This window comes from Piliocolobus tephrosceles, chromosome 13 (assembly GCF_002776525.5).
Source record: "Piliocolobus tephrosceles isolate RC106 chromosome 13, ASM277652v3, whole genome shotgun sequence".
NCBI classification, from domain to species: Eukaryota; Metazoa; Chordata; class Mammalia; order Primates; family Cercopithecidae; genus Piliocolobus; species Piliocolobus tephrosceles.
Window position 1 is genome coordinate 6,991,166 of NC_045446.1, and position 14,109 is coordinate 7,005,274.

The 14,109-nt window shown below is 44.8% G+C and overlaps 1 protein-coding gene across 3 annotated transcripts in view; it reads right to left on the reverse strand.

Annotated features, from left to right (window-relative positions):
- Window positions 1-14,109, reverse strand: part of KDM2A (lysine demethylase 2A) — a 146,884-nt gene that overhangs the window by 125,653 nt on the left and 7,122 nt on the right. Inside the window, exon 3 of one of the 3 annotated variants that reach the window (XM_023186305.3) lies at window positions 8,199-8,320. The exons of the other annotated variants lie outside the window; for them this stretch is intronic. The gene's annotated coding sequence lies outside the window, so the exon portion shown is untranslated. The remainder of the gene's footprint in view (window positions 1-8,198; window positions 8,321-14,109) is intronic. 3 annotated transcript variants of the gene reach the window in all.

Sequence of the window (14,109 nt, forward strand, 5' to 3'; positions counted from 1 at the left end):
GCTGGGACCACAGGCACCCGCCACGACACCTAGCTAATTTTTTTGCATTTTTTTAGTAGAGACAGGGTTTCACCGTGTTAGCCAGAATGGTCTCCATCTCCTGACCTCATGATCCGCCCACTTTGGCCTCCCAAAGTGCTGGGATTACAGGCATGAGCCACCGCACCCGGCCCCAAACAGTGAGTTTTCTTTTCACTATTCCACAAACGAAAAAGTTCATCAAGGTTAAGTAATACTATAGAGTTTATATGCTGAAATTCAAAAGCAGGTCTCATGAACCGAAGTCCAGTGTCCATCCCACACCACTAGTGTGACTTTACAGAGTGGGAAAGTCACAGAAGATGGAAAGACCATAATCAGAACCTTGAAAGCACAACATAAGAAATAATAGAAGGCCAGGTGCGGTGGTCCACGCCTGTAATCCCAGCACTTTGGGAGGTCGAGGCGGGTGGATCACGAGGTCAGGAGTTTGAGACCAGCCTGGCCAAGATGATGAAACCCCGTCTGTACTAAAAATACAAAAATTAGCCGGGCTACCTAGGAGGCTGAGGCAGGAGAATTGCTTGAACCTGGGAGGCAGAGGTTGCAGTGAGTCAAGATCGCACCACTGCACAAAACTCTGTCTTAAAAAAAGACAAACAAAAGGGCCGGGCGTGGTGGCTCAAGCCTGTAATCCCAGCACTTTGGGAGGCCGAGACGGGCGGATCACGAGGTCAGGAGATCGAGACCATCCTGGCGAACACGGTGAAACCCCGTCTCTACTAAAAATACAAAAAAAAATTAGCCGGGCGAGGTGGCGGGCGCCTGTGGTCCCAGCTACTTGGGAGGCTGAGGCAGGAGAATGGCGTGAACCCGGGAGGTGGAGGTTGCAGTGAGCTGAGATCCGGCCACTGCACTCCAGCCTGGGCGACAGAGCAAGACTCCGTCTCAAAAAAAAAAAAAAAAAAGACAAACAAAAACAAATTAAGAAATAATAGAAAAGACCAGGTGCAGTGGCTCACGCCTGTAATCCTAGACTCTGGGAGGCCAAGGCGGACAGACTGCCTGAGCTCAGGAGTTTGAGAGCAGCCTAGGGAACATGGTAAAACCCCGTCTCTACTAAAAATACAAAAAATTAGCCGGGTGTGGTGGTGTGCACCTGCAGTCCCAGCTACTTGGGAGACTGAGGCAAGAGATTTGCTTGAACCTGGGGGGTGGAGGTTGCAGTGAGCTGAATTGCATCACTGCACTCCAGCCTGGGGGACAGAGCTAGACTCTGTCTTAAGAAAAAATAAATAAATAGATAACAGAAAAGATACCTGGGGCCGGGGGCAGTGGCTCACACCTGTAATCCCAGTACTTTGGGAGGCCAAGGCAGGAAGATCACTTGAGATCAGGAGTTCGAGACTAGCCTGGCCAACATGGTGAAACCTACTATCTATTAAAAATACAAAAATCAGCCAGGCGTGGTGGCATGCACCTGTAGGCCAAGCTACTCAGGATGCTATGGCAGGGGAATCACTTGAACCTGGAAGTCAGTGGTTGCAGTGAGCTGAGATCTTACCACTACACTCCAGCCTGGGCAACAGAGCAAGACCCCTTCTCAAAAAAGAAAAAAAAAGACCCAATCATATGCCAGTAAGCCCTTCCTTAGACCCAGAATCATACCCAATTAACTACTCAACAGTTCTACTGTGACATTTCACAAGCATTCACATTCAACCTTTTCAAACTTTCTCAAAACTGAACTTATGCTCCTATGCTCAGTCCCCAAACCTGCTCTTCCTTCAGTGTACCCTATTTCAATAAAAGAACTGTACTATAAGCCATGCATTATGAAAGCTTGGGAGTCATATTTACCTCCTTTACACTGACCCTCAAAACATTCAATGAAAAGTCTTATGATTCTATTTCATATATATTTCTCAATCATAGAATCAATCATAGACTCTCCATCACAGAATCAGTCTCCTCTCTAATTCTGCCAGCACTCAACCATACTACATCATCATCTTACCTGAACCAATATAGTAGCCTCCTAATTAATCTCCCCAAATCTATTCTTGCCCTCTCCCTGACACTGGTCCAAAAGCATTACTACTCTGCTGAACTTCTGCCTTCCCAATGGCTTCAGGATAATGCCCTATTTGATCTGACCTGTCTACCTTGTCAAGATTTTAACTCTCTCCTCCACTTACGTCTCTTCAGTTACAATGGCTTTTTGGTGTTTTGTTTAGTTGGTTGGCACGTTTCTCAAACATGTCTAATTCTTTCCAACCTTAAGAATTTCTGGCTGGGCGCGGTGGCTCAAGCCTGTAATCCCAGCACTTTGGGAGGCCGAGACGGGCGGATCATGAGGTCAGGAGTTCGAGACCATCCTGGCTAACACAGTGAAACCCCGCCTCTACTAAAAAATACAAAAAGCTAGCCGGGCGAGGTGGCTGGCGCCTGTAGTCCCAGCTACTCGGGAGGCTGAGGCAGGAGAATGGCATAAACCCGGGCGGCGGAGCTTGCAGTGAGCTGAGATTCAGCCACTGCACTACAGCCTGGGCGACAGAGCGAGACTCCGTCTCAAAAAAAAAAAAAAAAAAAAAAAATTTCTGCATGTGCTAATCACTCTGCATCTTTGCCTGGTTACCTCCTAGTCACACTTCAGGTCTCAACTTTAAAGGCTTTCTCAGAATTCTCTGTTTCTACCCACTACTGAAGGCTAGATTAGCTCACTCTATCATATACTCTCATTGAAGCCTATGTGTTTACCTTCGTAGCTCTTTGTGTAACTATAATTAACATTACTAGCATTTGTTTAATGTCTGACTTTTCCACCAGACCAGAAGCTCCATGACAGAGGGACCATATCTGTCTCATCCATTACTGTAAGCCAGAGCTCTACATGGTATCTGGACATGGTTAAATGCTCAGTATCATTTTTTCATTCCTACCTTTGGGCTTTGCATTGCCTGTTCCCTATACCTAGGGCCCCAGATCTGGTCCCTGGAGCCCTTGAACGTCACAAGATTGGCTGTTCATCACTCAGGTCTCAGTACAAAACGCCACCTTCTCAAGAAGCCTTTCATTGATCACTCAATCTCAAGGAATTCTCCATCCTACAAGTATCTCATCATCCTTGTAATTTCTTCAAAGCACTCAGCATTATCTGAAACCACAGCATTTAGAAGACCCAAATAAAATGCTTAGCACAACATAAGCACTCAACAAACATTTGTTTAAGTGAATGAATCTCCTGAATGAGAACAGATGACTTGGGAAACACCCTGAATTCATCAGCAAAACATTTATAAAATATGTCCCAATAAAGTTGATGAAGAGGCAGTATAGCTTAGTATGCTCTGGAATCACCAGACTGTTTACTTTGAATCCTGGCTCTGTCCCTTAACTGGATAGCCTGAGACACTTAACTGCACTTTGGATCTGTTTCCAAAACTGTAAAATGGGAATCAAAGAATCCATTTCAAAGGGTTCTTGAGAATTAAATTAGTGGGTATATGGAAAATGCCAGTACCAAGCACACAGTATACATTTGATCGATGTGTGCTATTATCCGTGAGATCAGGCTTTTATCTCCTAGTTTCAAATATGCAGTTGACTTTTCCTTTACCTTATCCCCCAAAAAAGGTTTCTGGCCTGGTGAAAAAGTCAGATATTAAACAAAAATACTTACACTAGTAATGTTAACTACAGTTACACAAAGGCTACAAAGGTAAACACAGAATGCAATGGAAGTATATGATAGGGTGAACTATCTAGAATCTACCCTTCAGTCATGGGTAGAAACACCAATGCATAGTTCTACAGGGTGTGCACCGTTGAACTCCAAGGGCGTCTTTATTCACATAGATTAAGATACGTGAATGGCAACCTTTGGGATTATCCAACATGTAGCACTGTCCACAAGTTCTGGCAACCCTAAGAATGGTGATACTCAAAAGACTAAGATGGTGATGACCAAAAGACTAAGACGACAAAAAGACACAAGAGACAAAGAAGTACTGTGGAAACTATAAAACTACTATAAAATGATCACTACATTTATGAATATATATTATCTTGAGGTCACTTTCAGAAACGAGTCGGCCAGATTACTGCCTTGACACACAAAAAAGTTCCTAACGTCTATGATCCAGGATCTAAAGAGATGAATTAAGGCTGAGGACCACAACCAGCTCATGAGGCAGTTTTTCAGAGTGATCGCGCAGCCTTCAGCCACAGGGCAATTAAAAATATTTTAACATTTGCTCACAACAGCACAACTTTTATCTCATTTCCCTATCCTTCAAAGAAAGTATCAAAAGGAAATCTGCGCCGGGTGTGGTGGCTCACACTTGTAATCCCAACACTTTTGGAGGCCAAGGCAGGTGGATCATGAGGCAGGTGGATCACAAGGTCAAGAGATCGAAACCATCCTGACCAACATGGTGAAACCCCATCTCTACTAAAAATACAAAATTAGCTGGGCATGGTGGTGCTTACCTGTAATCCCAGCTACTCGGGAGGCTGAGGCAGGAGAATCGCTTGAACCCAGAAGGCAGAGGTTGTGGTGAACCGAGATCACGCCACTGCACTCTAGCCTGGGCAACAAGAGTGAAACTCCGTCTCAGGGAAAACACACACACACAAAAATCTGATCTGCTGTAGCTTAATGATTGATGCCTAGACAGTGAATGCTTACGTGACCAAAATAAGTTGATCTTTGAGTATGTTAAAAGGAGTAAAGAAAATAGAAAACTGGGTTGAGAATTGTCATGACCATGAAGTTAGTTTTGTGAAAATTCAACAACAAAAAAAGGGCTTCATGCTTACTTTTGCCAAGCATGATGTGGGAAACACACAATGTGAGGCTGCTTTTGAGATGTTCTGTTAGATTTATCTAAAATTTAAGGCTGGGCAAGGTGGCTCATGCTTGCAATCCCAGCACTTTGGGAGGCTGAAGCGGGTGGATCATCTGAGGTCAGAAGTTCAAGACCAGCCTAGTCAACATGGCGAAACCCTATCTCTACTAAAAATATAAAAATTAGCTGGGTATGGCGACGCGTATCTGTAATCCCAGCTACTCAGGAGGCTGAGGCAGGAGAATCGCTTGAACCCAAGAGGCAGAGGTTGAAGTGAGCCGAGATCGCACCACTACACTCCAGCCTCAGCAACAGATTGACTCTGTCTCAAAAATAAGTAAATAAATAAAAATTAAAAAAATAAAATTACAAAATGAGCAGTAGATAATTAGGATGGAAACACACAACCTATCTACTCGGTATTTCCCTTTATATCAGGGTTTGTCCACCTTGTACTATTGACATTCTGGACTTGTTAATTCATTGTAGTTAGGGCTGTCCTGTGCATTGCAGATGCTTCAGCAGCATTCCTAGCCTCTACTCATTAAATACCAGTAGCACTACCCCAGTCTGACCATCAGAAATGTCCACTACTAAATGTTTCCTTGGGGGCAAAATCATCCCCAGTTAAGAATCTGCTTTAAATAAATCTTCTAGTATCTCCAACTGTCTAAAGCCTCATCCACTCATATTCTCTCCTCACAGTTGTAAAAAATCTTTCCCTCGGTCTTTTTTTGAGACGGAGTCTCGCTCTGTCGCCCAGGCTGGGCGACATCCAAGCTAAATCCCAAAGCCTACCTTAACATTTCATTTGTCTTTGCCTCCAAAATCCTCAGAAAGCATGCTGTACAACTTCAACAAGGACAGGTCAGTTTTCTTGTTTAAAACCACAGTTGGTGCCCGGCGCGGTGGCACATGCCTGTAATCCCAGCACTTTGGGAGGCCGAGGCGGGAGGATCACAAGGTCAGGAGTTCGAGACCAGCCTGACCAAGATGGTGAAACTCCGTCTCTACTAAAAATACAAAAATTGGCCGGGCGCGGTGGCTCAAGCCTGTAATCCCAGCACTTTGGGAGGCCGAGACGGGCGGATCACGAGGTCAGGAGATCGAGACCATCCTGGCTAACACAGTGAAACCCCGTCTCTACTAAAAAATACAAAAAACTAGCTGGGCGACGTGGCGGGCGCCTGTAGTCCCAGCTACTCGGGAGGCTGAGGCAGGAGAATGGCGTAAACCCAGGAGGCGGAGCTTGCAGTGAGCTGAGATCCGGCCACTGCACTCCAGCCTGGGCAGCAGAGCGAGACTCCGTCTCAAAAAAAAAAAATACAAAAATTACCTGGGCACGATGGCGCGTGACTGTAAACCCAGCTGGCAGATGCAGGAGAATCGCCTGAACCTGGGAGGCAGAGGTTAGAGTGACCCGAGATGGGGCCACTGCACATCAGCCTGGGAGAGCGAGCGACTCCGTCTCAAAAAAAAAAAAAAAACCACAGTTGAAGGCCAGGTGCGGTGGCTCATGCCTGTAATCCCAGCACTTTGGTAGGCCGAGGAGGGCAGATCACCTGAGGTCAGGAGTTCAAAACCAGACTGGCCAGGAGATCGAGACCATCCTGGCTAACCCGGTGAAACCCCGTCTCTACTAAAAAATACAAAAAACTAGCCGGGCGAGGTGGTGGGCGCCTGTAGTCCCAGCTACTCGGGAGGCTGAGGCAGGAAAATGGCGTGAACCCAGGAGGCGGAGCTTGCAGTGAGCTGAGATCTGGCCACTGCACTCCAGCCTGGGCGACAGAGCGAGACTCCGTCTCAAAAAAAAAAAAAAAACAACAAAACCAGACTGGCCAACGTGGCAAAACCCCGTCTCTACTAAAAATACAAAAATTAGCCAGGCGTGGTGGCAGAAGCCTGTAATCCAAGCTACTCGAGAGGCTGAGACAGGAGAATCATTTGAACTTAGGAGGTAGAGGTTACAGTGAGTAGAGATCAGGCCACTGTACTCTAGCTTGGGCAACAGAGTGAGAATCTGTCTCAAAACAAAAACTAAAAATGGGCTAGGCACAGTGGCTCACATCTGTAATCCCAGCCCTTGGGGAGGCCAAGGCAGGTAGATCACTTGAGGTCAGGAGTTTGAGACCAGCCTGACCAACACGGTGAAACACCATCTCTACTAAAAAAACACAAAATTAGCCCGGCATGGTAGTGCACACCTGTAATCCCAGCTACTTGGGAGGCTGAGGCAGGAGAATGGCTTGAACCGGGGAGGCAGACATTGCAGTGAGCTGAGATCGCACCATTACACTCCAGCCTGGGCAACAAGAGCAAAACTCCGTCTCAAAAAATAAATTAAAATAAACAAAAATAAAAGCACAGTTGGTAAGAGACTTGATACTAAAACTCAAGGCTCAACATCCCAATTAAGTACTCTTCTCTATTATAACATGCTGCTATCCATCAGTTACAAAGTTTAGTCAGTCCTTCACTGCCAATGTGTCTTGCTTCTATCTCTTCCTTTCCATTTCTACCTATAACCTACAGCAATGGTTCTCAAACTTTTGCATGCATCAAAATCACCTGCCTTGTTAAAACACAGAATGCTGGACCCCAGCTCCAGAGTTTCTAGTTCAGTAAGTTTGGGGTGGGGTCCAAGAATTTGCATTCTAACATGTTCCCAGACACCCAGGGTAATGCTCATGCTGCTAATGAGAGACCTACACTTTGAAAACCACTGCCTTAAGAGTTCAGGGTTCCTGTCCCCTCAAAAGGTAAGCTATTTGAACATCCTTCTATACCACCCCCAACCCGAAACTGTAGGTATTACTCCCAAAACATCACTTATGGCCAAATCACTGTTAAAAACAAACCAGCTGGGTGCAGTGGCTCATGCCTGTAATCCCAGCACTTTGGGAGGCCGAGGCGGGCGGATCATTTGAGGTCAGAAGTTCCAGACCAGCCTGGCCAGTAACAGTGAAACCCTGTCTCTATTGAAAATACAAAAACTTAGCTGGGCGTGGTGGTGTGTGCCTGTAATCCCAGCTACTCAGGAGGCAGGAGAATCGCTTGAACCCAAGAAGTGTAGGTTACAGTGAGCCGAGATCATGCCATTGCACTCCAGCCTGGACGTCGCAGTGAGACTCCTTATTCAAAAAAAAAAAAAAAAAACTTCTAATGGCTATGTCCATACTTGGCTTTCAAAGTTGTTTAAAATTTCTACCCAACATTATCAGCAGTGCCTCTCAAAAGACACCACCTACTTTAGTACTGCTCATCCATCAGAGATCCACAGAATAGGCCTTATAGTAGTAGTATAAAGCTTATGCTGTCTTTACCACCTGAAAGGCCACCCTCTTCCCTCCTCCTCTCCTCTCTACCTACCTGAAGGAGGCCTTCACCAATGTATTTGCCAAAAACATTCGTTTGGTCACTATTTGCTGCCTTTTATCTTTAGGGTTTAACTTTTTACCAAGTACTCACAGACAGAGAAAAACCCCAAGAACCTAAAATTTAAAACAGAAAACAAGGATATGAGTGACATACATAAATAAAAGCCTTGACATACACACAAACTGCATACTGCTATTTTAACAGATCAAGTGCAATAAGTTCAAAGTTCATGAAAAGAAAGAATGTATCACCTTTTTTTGAAACATGATCAAACACTGGCTATCAAATATTTATAGCTATCTCATTCAGGATGTTAAGCAGACAGACGTCAGGAAGAAAATGTTAAAGTAGGCGGGGAGTGGTGGTTCATGCCTGCAATCTCAGTATTCTGGGAGACCAAGGCAGGTGGATCACCCGAGGTCAGGAGTTCCAGACCGGCCTGGCCAATATGGTAAAACCCCATCTCTACTAAAAATACAAAAATTGGCCAGGCATGGTGGCACACGCCTGTAATCCCAGCTACTAGGTAGGCTGAGGCAGGAGAATCGCCTGAACCTGGGAGGCAGAGGTTGCAGTGAGCTAAGATCGCACCACTACACTCCAACCTGGGCGACAAGAGCGAAAGTCCATCTCAAAAAAAAAAAGAAAATATTAAAGTAGCCTCAAAAAAAGAGACAGTACTCAGCCTACACACAGTGCAGTAAAAGTAGTTATTATTATTATTAATATTATTTAAGATGGAGTTTCACTCTTGTCACCCAGGCTGGAACGCAATGGCGCGATCTCAGCTCACTGCAACCTCCACCTTCCGGGTTCAGGCAATTCTCTCACCTCAGCATCCTGAGTAGCTCAGACTACAGGTGTGCACCACTATGCCCAGCTAATTTTGTATTTTTAGTAGAGATGGGGTTTCGTCATGTTGGCCAGGCTGGTCTCGAACTCCTGACCACAGGTGATCTGCCCGCCTCGGCCTCACAAAGTGCTTGGATTACAGGCGTGAACCACTGCACCCGGCCTGTTTTCTGTATAAAGTACATAAGAGACACTGTATGGTATGAGAGAAGAAACTTGGAGTTTGGAGTCAGGGTACCTGAGTTCAAGGTCTGGTTTCACCGCTTACCAACTCTGTGATCTTGGGCAAGTCATGGCCCCTCTCTGGGCCTCTCGCTCCATAATTTAAAAAAAAAAAAAAAATCAAGGTTTAAAACTATACCATCTACCTTACAAGGTTCTTTTGAGAATTAAATAAGGTAATATATATGAAAGAACCTAGCCTACTATCTGACATATAATAAATTTTTACTGAATTTTAACCCTTTCTGATGTGAAAGTGCAATGCAAAAATAAACTACTATTTCCAAAGTGAGATAAACAGAGAAAATTAATGAAACCTAATTAAGAGTGTCCATTATCCCCCCCAAATAGAAAGATACAAAGAATGTATGTCTATCTACATGATATATGTAATGTATCAATTCCTTGACTTAATAACCAAAACCAAGATCTCAGAATAACACAAACATCATCACTTGCAACTTCACAGCTTTAAGGCTGTCTAAAGGTCAGCAAAACCTAGGCACAGTTTAGGACAGGGTTAGAACAAGGGAACTTAAGGCCGGGCACAGTGGCTCATGCCTGTAATCCCAACACTTTCGGAGGCCGAGGTGGGCGGATCACTGGAGGTCAGGAGTTTGAGACCAGCCTGATCAACATGGTGAAACCCTGTCTCTACTAAAACAATACAAAAATCAGCCAGGCAGAGTGGCGGGCGCCTGTAATCCCAGCTACTAGGGAGACTGAGGCAGAAGAATCGGTTGAACCCGGGAGGCAGAGGTTGCAGTGAGCCGAGATCACGTCATTGCACTCCAGCCTGAGCAACCATAGTGAAACTGTCTCACACAAAGGGAAAAAAAAAAAAGGAATAGGAGAGCTTTAAATTCAGACTAAACTTTACTTTTTTTATTTTTTGAGACGGAGTCTCTCTCTGTCACCCAGGCTGGAGTGCAGTGGCACAATCTCAGCTGACGGCAACCTTTGTCTCATGAGTTCAAGCGATTCTCCTGTCTCAGCCACCTGGGTAGCTGGGATTACAGGCATGTGGTGCCACTACGCCCGGCTAATTTTTGTATTTTTAGTAGAGACAGGGTTTCACCATGTTGGTCAGGCTGGTCTTGAACTCCTGACGTCAAGGAATCTACTCCCCTTGGCCTCCCAAAGTGCTGGTATTACAGGTGTAAGCCACATCTGGCCAAACTAAACTTTTAAAGTCAACTAGACAATTTATTATTTGTTCTAAGGGTTCGAATACCAAATATCATCAATGTGGTATTCTGAGATGTGTGCTACGCATACATTTTTATTTGTTACAGTTTAGGTCTCTGGTTCTTATCTACGCTGCAAGACCCAATATCCAGATATCCTCCTCATCCCTACCTGCCAAAGTGTCCTCTATTTTAATTTATTAATTTTTTTAGAGACAGGGTCTTGCTCTGTAGCACAAGCTGGAGTGCACTGGCACAGTCATAGCTCACCACAGCCTTAAGCCCCTGGGCTCAAGTGATACTTCTGCCTCAACCTCCTGAGTAGCTGGGACCACAGGTGTGAGCTACTGTATTCAGACCTTCCTCCACTCTAGTGGCTTACTACTAGCATTCAAGAAAACTGGTAGCAAAGAAGAGCATATATTAAGGCTTTCAACAATATCGACAAATACTTATTCAGCACTTGCTATGTGTTAGGCCCTATTTGAAGCATCTAGCACATAGCATCAACAAAAACAAAGTCTCAACTTTCAAGGAGCTTATACTCTAGTGGGAAGCTATACACAAAGTACAGCAGTGATTAGTGCTCAGCAAAATAAAACAGAAAATGATAGGGCTTAAATATAATCCTCATTCTACGGGCCCAAAATATAGCTTACTGTGGAAGACTGACATATAAGAATAAAAAATTAGCTCCATCATTATCTGCATTTTTGAATCACTCAAAAATGGTCACGTTTTTCCTACATTTATTAGGAGGGAGGCCGCAACAATGAGACCGGTGTGCTCTCTACCAACACAGACTAAAGACTAAATCTCATAAAATAATTAGAAATAAACTAATTCAACAATGTAGACCACATATAATTTTTTCTAGTTAACATTATACTTTCATACTAGAAAAAAAAAAGGCTTAAAATAAATATTCTATTTTACCTAGTCCATTTCCAGTCAAAAAGACCTCAGGGTGGGAAGGGGGACCAGGTGCAGTGGCTCACACTTATAATCCCAAGACCTGGGGAGGCTGGAGAGGCCTCCAGGCAGGAGAGAGGATCACCTAAGCCCAGGAGTTTGAGACCAGCCTGGGCAACACGTGAAAACCTGTCTCTAGAAAGATTTTTAAAATAAGCCAGGTGTTGTGGCATGTACCTGTGGTCCAAACCACTCAGGAGACTGAGGTAAGAGGATCACCTGGGGAGGCTGATGCTGCAGTGGTAGTGCCATTGCACTCTAGCCTGGGCAACAGAGTAAGACCCCGTATAGAAGAAAAAAAAAAAAAAAGGGCCAGGCATGGTAGCTCACGCCTGTAATCCCAGCACTTTGGGAGGCCCAGGAGGACAGATCGCCTGAGGTCGGGAGTCTGAAACCAGCCTGGCTAACGTGGTGAAACCCCATCTCTACTTAAAATACAAAATTAGCCAGGCATGGTGATGCATGCCTGTAATCCCAGCTACTTGGAGGCTGAAGCAGGAGAATCACTTGAATCCGGGAGGGGGAGGTTGCGGTGAGCCCAGACTGCACCATTGCACTACAGCCTGGGCAACAAGAGCAAAACTCCATCTCAAAAAAAAAAAAAATTAATTAAATTTAAAAAAAGATAATCTGGTAATCACTGCTGAATTGGGGGAGACACTTTCAAGGGTAACCCAAGAAAAGGTGGGACTATTACCAGAGTTTCAGTGGCCCCAGTTCCTTGCAACAGATAAATGATTTAGCTATTTCATAGAGAACTATATGTAAGACAAGTTAACAGGATTGAATATGTGATAATATAATAACATCTTTCAGAAAAGCTCTCCATTTGTTTTTTATTTCATTTTTTTTTTTCTAGGCGAAAGTGCTAAAAGCTCTCAATTTCATCAAGATTGACAAGCACGCCAGGCATAGTGGCTCACACCCGTAATCCCAGCACTTTGGGAAGCCAAGGTGGATCACCTGAGTCTGGGAGTTCAAGACCAGACTGAGCAAAAAAAACCAGACCAGCCTGAACAGCCTGAGCAGGGAGAGCCTGCCTTTACAGAAAAAATTAAAAATTAGCCAGGTATGGTGGCACATGCCTGTAGTCCCAGCTACAGTTCCATGCTGAGATGGGAGGACCACTTGAGCCAGGCGGTTGAAGCTACAATGAGCTATGATCATGCCACTGCACTCTAGCCTGTGCAACAGAGTAACACCCTGTCTCCAAAAAAAAAAAAAAAAAGAAATACAGAAATAAATCATTGTTACCTCAGAACAACCCACCCCAGCATCAAAAGGAAGCTTCTATCCCTCCCACTTGAGTACTTCCTCAGGTATACAAACTCGCCTCAGAGATCTGGCTTTGTTCTGGCAATCTATATACAAAAGTCCTAATATTTTCATTACCTAAAAAAAAATTAAGTCTTGCTTAAGAGAAGCCAAACACTGTTTATCCACCCTTGTCAATCAATTCCTAGCTGTTCAACTCCAACAATGCAAAATATTCTAGCTCCAGAAAGTGTAGCTTATGTTCCAAATCTACACATATACACTATCTTCAAAAGCGCATTTCTTTTCCACATGTAATAGGTAAATAATGAAGCTTGGAAAAACACCCCTTTATTTATTTATTTATTTATTTATTTATTTATTTATTTTTGAGACAGAGTCTCGCTCTGTCACTCAGGTTGGAGTGCAGTAGTACGATCTCAGTTCACTGCAACCTCCACGTCCTGGGTTCAAGCAATTCTCCTGTTTCAGCCTCCTGAGTAGCTGGGACTACGGGCGTCTGCCACTACGCCTGGCTAATTTTTGTATTTTTAGCAGAGACGGGGTTTCACCTTGTTGGTCAGGCTGGTCTCAAACTCCTGACCCCAGGTGATCCACCCACCTCGGCCTCCCAAACTGCTGGGATTACAGGCCTGAGCAACCGCACCCAGCCAAAAAACAATCTTTGTGTGAGAAATGGGGGTCTATGTTGCCCAGACTGGTCTCGAACTCCTGCACTCAAGTGATCCTCCCTCCCTGGCCTCCCAAAGTGCTGGGAGTATAGGTGTGAGTCACCATAACTGGCAAAAGACAATTTTTTAAAACTAGTTATTCCTTTTTTTTTTTTTAGATGGAGTTTTACTCTGGTTCCCCAGGCTGGAGTGCAACGGCATGATCTCGGCTCAGCGCAACCTGTCTCGTGGGTTCAAGTGATTCTCCTGCCTCAGCCTCCTCAGTAGCTGGGACTACAGACAGACATGCGCCACCATACTCAGTTAATTTTGTATTTTCAGTAGAGATGGAGTTTCTCCATGTTGCGTCAGGCTGGTCTCGATCTCCCAACCTCAGGTGATGGGCCCGCCTCAGCCTCCCAAAGTTCTGGGATTACAGGCATGAGACACCGCCCTCCGTCTTTTTTTTTTTTTTTTTTTTTTTTTGAGACGGAGTCTCGCTCTGTCGCCCAGGCTGGAGTGCAGTGACCGGATCTCAGCTCACTGCAAGCTGGGACTATAGGCGCCCGCCACGACGCCCGGCTAGCTTTTGTGCATTTTTTAGTAGAGACGGGGTTTCACCGTGTTAGCCAGGATGGTCTCGATCTCCTGATCTCGTGATCCGCCCGTCTCGGCCTCCCAAAGTGCTGGGATTACAGGTTTGAGCCACTGCGCCTGGCCCTTTTTTTTTTTTTTTTTTTTTTT